We start from the raw sequence: 9,976 nt of genomic DNA, 5'->3' as shown, positions 1-9,976 counted from the left end.
AGAACAATGTAGACATGACCGAGACACGTCTCCGGTCAATAACCAATAGCGGGACCTGGATGCCCATATTGGCTCCTACATATTCTACGAAGATCTTTATCGGTCAGACCGCATAACAACATACGTTGTTCCCTTTGTCATCGGTATGTTACTTGCCTGAGATTCGACCGTCGGTATCCAATACCTAGTTCAATCTCGTTACCGGCAAGTCTCTTTACTCGTTCCGTAATACATCATCTCGCAACTAACTCATTAGTTGCAATGCTTGCAAGGCTTAAGTGATGTGCATTACCGAGAGGGCCCAGAGATACCTCTCCGACATTCGGAGTGACAAATCCTAATCTTCAAATACGCCAACCCAACATGTACCTTTGGAGACACCTGTAGAGCTCCTTTATAATCACCCAGTTACGTTGTGACGTTTGGTAGCACACAAAGTGTTCCTCCGGCAAACGGGAGTTGCATAATCTCATAGTCATAGGAACATGTATAAGTCATGAAGAAAGCAATAGCAACATACTAAACGATCGGGTGCTAAGCTAATGGAATGGGTCATGTCAATCAGATCATTCAACTAATGATGTGATCCCGTTAATCAAATAACAACTCTTTGTCCATGGTTAGGAAACATAACCATCTTTGATTAACGAGCTAGTCAAGTAGAGGCATACTAGTGACACTCTGTTTGTCTATGTATTCACACATGTATTATGTTTCCGGTTAATACAATGTAGCATGAATAATAAACATTTATCATGATATAAGGAAATAAAAAATACTTTATTATTGCCTCTAGGGCATATTTCCTTCAGATCAGGCAAAGCATTAAGTAACTTGAGAAGCCTCCCCCAAGCTTGTGGGAGACTCTCTTTTTTAATTTGCACGAAATTGTATATTTCCCTCAAAGCAGCTTGTTTCTTATGAGCAGGGAAATATTTAGAAGAGAAGTAATAAATCATATCCTGGGGACTAAACACAATCCGGATCAAGGGAATTAAACCATATCTTAGCATCACCCTTTAATGAGAACGGAAATATTTTGAGTAAATAGAGGTAACGTGATATCTCATTATTAGTGAACAAGGCAGCTATGTCATAACATTTAACTTAGTAAGATGTTCCACAACAGTTTCAGATTCATAGCCATAAAACGGATCAGATTCAACCAAAGTAATTATATCAGGATCAACAGAGAATTCATAATCTTTATCAGGAACACATATAGGTGAAGTAGCAAAAGCAGGATCGGGTTTCATTTTATCTCTAAGTGATTCTTTGTTCCATTTAATTAATAACCTTTTAAGCTCATATCTATCTTTGCAGGCTAAAATAGCTAAAGAAGAATCTTTATCAAAAAGATAACCTTCAGGAATAACAGGCACATTTTCATCATCACTATCATCATCGTATTCAGTTTCATCAATTTCTCTTTCTCTAGCCCTAGCAATTTGTTCTTCAAGAAATTCACTAAGGGGCACAGTAGTATCAGGCATAGAAGCAGTTTCATCATAAGTATCATGCATAGTAGAAGTGGCATCATCAATAACATGCGACATATCAGAACGAATAGCAGAAGCAGATGTAGGTGTCGCAAACTTACTCATAATAGAAGGTGAATCAAGTGCAGAGCTAGATGGCAGTTCCTTACCTCCCCTCGTAGTTGAGGGATAGATCTTGGTTTTTGGATCTCTCAAGTTCTTCATAGTGTCCAGCAGATATAAATCCCAAGTGACTCAAAGAATAGAGCTATGCTCCCCGGCAACGGCGCCAGAAAAAGGTCTTGATAACCCACAAGTATAGGGGATCGCAACAGCTTTCGAGGGTATAGTATTCAACCCAAATTTATTGATTCGACACAAGGGGAGCCAATGAATATTCTCAAGTATTAGCAGCTGAGTTGTCAATTCAACCACACCTGGAAACTTAGTATCTGCAGCAAAGTGTTTAGTAGCAAAGTAATATGATAGTGGTGGTAGCAGCAACAAAAGTAAAGACATCAAAAGTAATGTTTTTGGTATTTTGTAGTGATTGTAATAGTAGCAGCGGGAAAGTAAATAAGCGTAAACCAGTATATGGAAAACTCGTAGGCACCGGATCAGTGATGGATAATTATGCCGGATGCGGTTCATCATGTAACAGTCATAACATAGGGTGACACAGAACTAGCTCCAGTTCGTCAATGTAATGTAGGCATGTATTCCGTATATAGTCATACATACTTATGGAAAAGAACTTGCATGACATCTTTTGTCCTACCCTCCCATGGCAGCGGGGTCCTATTGGAAATTAAGGGATATTAAGGCCTCCTTTTAATAGAGAACCGGAACAAAGCATTATCACATAGTGAATACATGAACTCCTCAAACTACGGTCATCACCGGGAGTGCTCCCGATTATTGTCACTTCGGGGTTGCCAGATCATAACACATAGTAGGTGACTATAGACTTGCAAGATAGGATCTAGACCTCACATATATTTATGAAAACATAATAGGTTCAGATCTGAAATCATGGCACTCGGGCCCTAGTGACAAGCATTAAGCATAGCAAAGTCATAGCAATATCAATCTCAGAACATAATGGATACTAGGGATCAAACCCTAACAAAACTAACTGGATTACATGATAAATCTCATCCAACCCATCACCGTCTAGCAAGCCTACGATGCAATTACTCACGCACGGCGATGAGAATCATAAAATTGGTGATGGAGGATGGTTGATGATGACGACGGCAACGAATCCCCCTCTCCGGAGCCCCGAACGGACTCTAGATTAGCCCTCCCGAGAGGTTTTAGGGCTTGGTGGCGGCTCTGTATCGTAAAACGCGATGATTTCTTCTCTCTGACTTTTTTCTCTCCGAAAGCAAATATATAGAGTTGGAGTTGGCGTCGGAGGGTTTCCAGGGGGCCCACGAGGTAGGGGGGCGCGCCCTAGGGGGGGCGCCCCCACCCTGTTGGAAAGGGTGTGGGCCCCCTGGTCTTCGTATTTGGCAAGGATTTTTTATTATTTTTTCTAAGGTATTCCGTGGAGTTTCAGGACTTTCCGAGAATATTTGCTTTCTGCACATAAAACAACACCAAGGTAATTCTGCTGAAAACAGCGTCAGTCCAGGTTAGTTCCATTCAAATCATACAAGTTAGAGTCCAAAACAAGGGCAAAAGTGTTTGGAAAAGTAGATACGACGGAGGCGTATCAGCAGTACACCGGGTATTGCGCCCTTCGGTATCGGTGGCGCGTTGCCTTTCGGCTTCGTCGGTGGCACACCGGTGCCGCCGCTCAAACTCAGCTATCCGACGCCCTTCGTTCGCGCCATTGACGATTCTTGGTATGCTTCTACTTTGGTGCCCCTTTCCAATAGGGCTGTGTCTCATAGTGGCTCGAGCGATGTTTACGTGGACATCTTGGGGGTGGCCTCGGCGGCACTCTACCCTTCGACCTCGGCGGCGGTACACCGGTGTCGTGCCTTCCGGTCTCGGTGGCGTGATGTCTTTTGGCTTCTCCGGCGGCACACCGGTGTTGCCACACGAACTCGGCTATCCGACGCCCTTCGTACGTGCCAGTGATGTTTCCCTGCGAGCTGTTGTTTTGGTGCCTGTCATTTTCTCCCTAGGCCTGTTTGTGGTTCTTTGTCGATGGTGATACGAGTTGCTTTGCGGGGCTTGCTCTGGAGGTGTCGGCTTCCGGGGGCTTCGGTTTGGTCTTTGTAACCAGCCTTCTCTCCCGTTTCTTTCTTTCTTTCTTTCTTCTAATGTTAGGTTATCCTCTTGGGTGCCTTCCTTTGTAATTTTCTTTTGTGCCTCGTGTGCGCTTTATGTACTTGTACTGACTACCAAGTCTCCTTCGAGTTGGAATATAACAAGCGGTGGGGTTTTTGCCCCCCCGTCAATCTCGATTTTTTTTCTGTACGTACCATGTTGAGGGTCTTGTCTAGGACTAGGTGGGCGGCGCCTATGACGGTGCAAAAGAGCCGGAGACGAGGATAACCTATAGTTGGTGTCGTTGAGGAGCTTGCCCTTCGAGGAGAGCGAGCTTGACGCGGGCTTGGGGAGGGCGTCCATGGCGGTGATGGAGGAGCCGGGCATCTTGCCACCAAGTGCGACAAACCTTTCGACAGCTCCCCTTCGTCGATGACCCATCGCCCATCGGTGGTGCATGGGTCGTCGGATCTCGCACGTGCGGATCTATGTAGCTAGAGGGTTAGGGCCTCAGTAGTTTAGGGTTTTAGCTGCTCGACGCCTTGACTTCGGCAAGGGCGACGTCTGCAGTGAATAAAAGTACTCCAGATCTTCTACAACGCAGTGCTTTGCTTTTGTGGTTGGTGATGGGTCTTGGTGGCCATCTGTTCAAGCATGGATGATGCGGCGGAGGCTACATCCCTGTGTCGGACATGTGTCCTCGGGCTCCACCTTTGCAAAGACATTTGCTCCAGTGTCAGCGTGGATCTTGGGAAGTAGTGCTGGAGCGAATGCAGATAGTGGTTTGTGTTGGCGACATATGGAAGACCGCGGGTCGTCTATTGGGATCGCTGTTGGTGGCTGACAGATATGGTTTTCTCCTCCGACATCATTTGCTCAAGCAACTCCTAATCATGCTAGAAAGGCTTATCTATTTATTGTGACAATGATAGGTCATGCAAAGAAAATGGGTTCAGCTACCAAACATGTAATAGTTGAATCGTTGTTGCCTAATACAATAACAGAGAGCAAGAGCGAGAGAGTGGGATTGTATAGGAATGATCAAAGGCATTTTCTTTCCTGGCAAATCGACAATGAAATACTGCTCGATCCTTTGGTGGATACTCGAACGTACCCTCAAGAACATATCCTACCGTGGAGAACAACACCGAAGAAGGCAATCAATACACAACAAATGCGACAATATGATGCATGATCATGACATAGCAAAATGCTAGTGTTTGAGCTAATGTTATTAGCTACAAGTTTAGTTGAAGTTCACTTGAATCAAAGATTTAAATTCAAACTCCAAAAGAAGCATTTAAGATGCCCTTAATTGATTTGACCATATCATCATGTATAAGTTGTTCAAATGATTGGATTGTTTAATTGATTTGACTTGTTGAAATCAATTTTCATATATAACTTATTTTCATCTGATGTGTAGATTATTTTCTACAAATTTTAGAAGTTTGGGATTTTTTTCTAGAATTTCCTAAATTGTTTTTGAAATAAGAAAAAACAGAAAACTTATATGACGTCAGCACAGCTCAGCAACAGTGGCTGACCAGTGCACCTAGTCAACTGCTGACTGTACCAGTCAAACATGACATGTGGGTCCATTGTGTCAGTGTCACAGTGCTTAGTTTGATTTAATTGAATGTAACCAAAATAATTAGCCGCTGCTTGGTCCCACTGTCAGTGTCACTGGAGGTGATTAGCACGTAATTAGGTGGCACCACGTCAGCGTCACCGGAGTTAAGCCGGCGGCGACCACAGATCGCAGCGGTGACGCTCGGAATCGAGCTGTAGGCCACGGTTTCCAGTGCTATTTGGCCCTACGTGCTCCTGGAAGCGCGGCGCGTCTATTGGAGCAAACGTCTGGATCTGGGGTGGCCTGGGTTGAGCGCAGCGTCGGCTTTGGCGGCGGCCGGAGTTCGGAGTTGCACGGACACGGGGTTGTGGCCTGCTAGCGGGCGAGCTAAGTGGCTGGGAGGCCTCCTGGGAGTCCTAGGATCTATACGTGATGCTCAGGTGTGACTTAAGATGGCAACAGGGACGAAATCCATCGGGTTTTGCCTTTCTAAACTCATCCCCACGAGAAAATCATAAACCCGTCTCCGTCCCCATCACCGTGTGCGGGGCTAGTTTTCCACCCGTCCCCTAAACCCATCGGGTTTCGGGGAACCCATGAGAAAATGAAAATATTTAAACAAACATAGTGGCGACGAAGGATAACATTTCAGCAACAAAACAAGCACATTTCAGTAGCATAACTTCAGCAAATTTCAACAAAAAACAATAGTAGATGGTTCAACAACTATATAAAGTGTATTTCAGCAGCATGATACCATATTTCAGCAACAAAGATGATTTGGCCTTCGACATTGGGGGTGGGGGGCTCGGTAGCTTTGGGTTGGGCCGCACCGGATCAGTGCTTGGTAAAAAAATGTATTTTGCCGGGTTTGCCGGGTTTCGAGTTCGGGGACTACCGAAACGGGTGCAAACCCACGAAACGTGTCGGGTTGTATAACGTGCCCAACAACAGCCCCGCGGGGATGAAAAGACGCCCATCCCCGTCCCCTAATAGGGTAAAAACCCGCGGGGACGCGGGTTTCGGGGCCCATTGCCATCTTGAGGTGTGACTAGCTCGAGCTCAAACGACGGCGGCGACGAGGCACGGCGGTGGCGAGCTCGGGAGCTTGCGGAGCGGGGGCTACGGCGCACAAAAGACGAGGGAAGAAGGGGAGGGGGAGAGCAGGGGCTCACAGGGAAGCTTGAGGGCATGTCATCGAGCTCGGGGACGCGCTGGACGCCGCGGATCGACGTCGGCGGCGTTCGGTCAGGAGGTTGAAGACGAGTTCGATCCCAACTGCGTGGTGCTCTTCTGGACGGGTTCGTAGGCGCAGATGTTGAAGGCGATGCGGGTAAGCTTTTGGACATGCTTTCATGGCGATTCATCGCCGTTGGGCACAAGAACGACGGGCAGCGAGCTGCGGTGCTCTCGGATAGGCTCCAGTCCAGGGCTGCGTACGTGGCCGTCAGGAGGTGGCCGCGGCCGCGGCATGCCGGGCACGCAGCCCTTAACTTGGAGTAGAAAATCTACTGTATGCTAGCAGAACTAGGAATGCCAGAATGATTTTGTTTTTCTCTAAGGAACACACATCAAACATGATACTGTTTTGCTTTGGGACTTAAAACCACCTCAGACTCAGACCCTTTGTGGGCATCTATCGATGATTCGGATTCAGTAATTTGTGCATGTGCAGGAACCGTATTTTCGTGGTGATCATGATTCTAGTTCCACAATATATTATTGGTCCACAGGCAGGATGATCCTGGTTCCATGATATGTGGATGCACATCCTTGATCTTGTCAGTTGTTTTTGATATTCTACACCTCTTAAGCCTCGATCTGATGGGAGAAAATTAGGAAAAAATTGAGCAGAGAATTTGGAATTGTTGGAAGTGACAGAGTATGAGCGCACGGGTAGAAAAAAAAAACTCTATTGCCCGTATCATTTGCTGCAACAGTCAGAAGCTGAAAACTGAACAGAGAATTAGCTTTGTCAATTTAAATCAGTATTTTGGATGAAAATGGAGCTTTAATGCCAGGCATATCAAAATTATGCCCGCCCGGATCATGTGGGCAAGCATCTGATCCCAGCTAACTCAATTTGGGCTAACTGGGTGGGGAAGGGAGGAACAACACTCAGATTGCATTAGTGTAACATCACATCGATAGGAGTGTTATAAACACTAGTAAAGTACCGAATTCAGAGACAATAATGTTTCCAAATACACCAACATAATTTTATTTCTCGGTTAGTGGATGGCATAGTACATCCGACATCCTTTATCACAATTCACAACTTTCGTGTTCTCTCCTGGTATAAATCTTCAGACTAACATGAATAGCTTAGTAGTAGTATTTACTCTTTAGATACCTGTGTTGACAAGTAAAAAGAGCTAATTATCAAACAGTGCGATTGAAAAAGATTTTGCACTCGATATTCCAGAGGATAACAGTCGAGGTTTTGCAATCGAGATTTCAGATTTATAAGTGCTCTGAATTTCTATACTCTGAACCAGTTTCAAAAAAATCAGTACAAAATTCAACGGACTATGCAGTTTGATTCAATTAACTTCTGACTGTGAGGATTTGCGCCGGCCCGCGCTCAGTCGCCGCCGCCGCTGGGCCCCCTCCAGATCAGGTAGAGGGCGAGGGCGATGACCCCCAGCGCCGACGCGCATACGACGAAGTCTAGTAGGCTGGGGAGCGCCTGGGCAGTCGCACCCGCTGTCGCGGCTGTCATGGAAGAAGCAGGGCCGGCGGCCCGGGCCCTGGGCCCTGGCGGCGAAGGCGAGGAGCGCCGAGCAGTCGAGGCTCTGCACGGCGCTCGTCTCAAACTTGCCCGCGAGCATCTGCCTGACTGCGGGTGGCAGCTCCAGGCCGGAGCACAGAGCCGACTGCACCCCCGGGGCGATCAGCTTGCCGCGCAGCAGCGCCTCAACGGCCGGCTCCATGTCGGGCCGAGCCGACCGAGGAGGCATGGCGCCACCCTGGCGAGGAGGACGTCGTCGACGAAGAGGGGGAAATGGCGAAGCTGTGGACGACGCAGCAGCAGCGGGGCGTGGTCATCTGCCGTGCGCCCGGCCTGAAACACCAAAAACATTGTCAGAAATATTTTCCCCGACCCCGACGAACAAACGCAAGAATTTCAATCGCCCTGCCGGTGTGAACTAGGAACGCTCCCTGCAAGAACGTAGTACCAAACAAAGATTCTACCCTACCCAGCGAGGCTAATCAATCAATCCTGTCCTCAATGTCATATCTCCCAGCGAGCCACTACGATTGAAATCGGATCTTCGCCGGTGAAACCCATCGGAACTCAACCCGCCGATCGAACGAATCAACCAACTGCAAGATTGGCACCTACCAATAATCAACCAACTTACTACCGTCGAACGAATCTACCGCAACAAGGCCCCCGATCGACAAACGAAACGATTCGCAAGAACTGACTGACGCTCCAGCTCGAATTGCAACAAACGCCTGTCGAAACTACCTACCGAGAAATCTACCGAGAAATTGCAAGAATCTGCGGCCGCCGAGAGAGGGGGAGCGCAGAAACGATCATGGCAGAGAGGGGAGGGCCGAGAGGAAGAGGCGTACCTCTTCTTCTTTGCTCGTCGGCGCGACGCTCGCCCGCCCGCCGCTCGTTCCTCGGCGCGACGCCCGGCTCCTCGCCGCGGTTGTGGTCGGCGCCGGGCTCGCGCGGTCTCGGCCGCGCTGCGAGTTGTGCGCCGGTCTCGGCGCCTTCGGAAGCACAGGAGGGCGGGGAGCGCGGGAGGGGAGGGGAGGGAGGGGATGGGAGGCGAGGGTTTCGTCGCCGGTGGGAAGCGGGGATTGGGCACGGAGCGCGGAGGAGGGCGGGGTTATTGGGAGGGAGATGAGGGTTGGGGAGGGGGAGCTGCGCCTGCGCCTGCACCTGCGCTTATGTAGGCAGCCGCCCGGAACAGAGGAACCCGCGGCTACCGTGTTTGAACTACTCATTTCGTCCACCTATCCGGCGATTGCGATTTGGCCTATGTGTCGGCGGTTTTTTCGTCTGGCTCAGTTCCCACCTTCTTCCCCGGTTTCGGCCTCAAGACGCACATAAATTCAATCTTGTATTTTTTGCTGACAAAAAAAGCCAAATATTCGGCGATTACCGTGTCACAGTTCGGCGATCAAACATGCACGAAAGTTCGGCGTTCAAAAAAGAATAACACGGCGCAGACAAAGGAATGCATCAAGCGGCAGGCTCCTCCGGCGTAGAACCGGCCTCCGTCGGCATGCCTTCGGTGCTCGGGCTGGGTGGCCTCGGCGTGGCTTCTGTTCCCGGCATAGGCGCGGCTTTCTCGCTCAGGCTGAGTGTCGGCGTTGGGGTCGGGTGGAGATGCCCCAAGCTTTGACGCATAACAATTTGATACCGTCGCTTGAGAAACGCCCCAATACGATTCTTGTACACGAAAATACATAATTGTGGTGCAATCTACGATGTAGATCGCCTTGGTGTCCCACGTTTTTGCGGAGACCCCCCCTCGCGTTTTTGGAAAAGAACCCGCCCTCTAGTTTGGCACCACATATCAGGCTCGCTTGTCGGTAAAACACGCCGAGTAGTCAAATTGCCACAGCCTTATTTCATAGCCCCGTCTACTCCACCACTCCTCTTTCTCTCTCTCTCTCTCTCTCTCAAATTCCTAACCAACCAACCGCCCACTTCCGCCTATCGTCGCCGTCGATGGGTAAGACC

The sequence above is a fragment of the Triticum urartu genome, chromosome 7A (assembly GCF_056163025.1).
Source record: "Triticum urartu cultivar PI428250 chromosome 7A, HENAU_Tu73, whole genome shotgun sequence".
In the NCBI taxonomy this organism is placed as follows: domain Eukaryota; kingdom Viridiplantae; phylum Streptophyta; class Magnoliopsida; order Poales; family Poaceae; genus Triticum; species Triticum urartu.
Note: the sequence above shows the minus strand (reverse complement) of the source record.